This window comes from Charadrius vociferus, unplaced genomic scaffold, assembly GCF_000708025.1.
Source record: "Charadrius vociferus isolate BGI_N301 unplaced genomic scaffold, ASM70802v2 scaffold259, whole genome shotgun sequence".
Lineage (NCBI taxonomy): Eukaryota > Metazoa > Chordata > Aves > Charadriiformes > Charadriidae > Charadrius > Charadrius vociferus.
In genome coordinates this window covers 5,371,903-5,372,408 of record NW_009661368.1, presented here as the reverse complement: position 1 = coordinate 5,372,408, position 506 = coordinate 5,371,903, and positions in this window count along the sequence as shown.

Here is a 506-nt window from a genome sequence, read left to right as displayed (position 1 = left end):
GTGCCCGGCCGCGGCTGCGGTTCGGCCTGGAGTTGATGGGAGGGAGCGCGGCTCCTCCGGCAGGGGCATAAGCGGCAGCGCCCTTTGGCATCCATCATCCGCGCCGGCATCGTCGCACCTCTGCCCGGCAGGACGGGCAGCCCGCTTGCCATTTTGGCGTTGCCTACACCTGGAGCCATTGGTAAATTATTAATGATAAGTGGAGCAGATAGACAGGCGACCGGACCAGTCAGTGCGTGGCACAGTGCATCCATAGCAATGGGACCGGGGCGGGAGTCCTGGCGGGAGAATTTGTGTCCAGGACCCGTAGGTGACATTTCCGACTTGTAGCCATAAGGATGTCATGGGGCCAAGAGGATTACTGCTGTCGCTGGCTGTGTCCATGCTCATGCAGACCCACCAAGGTGACAGACAGTTATTTATCCATGGAGTTATTGCTCCTTTTCCAGTTTGTGCCCAATTTCCAGGCTGTGCTCTGCCCACAGGAGGGGTCTGTCATGGAGGGA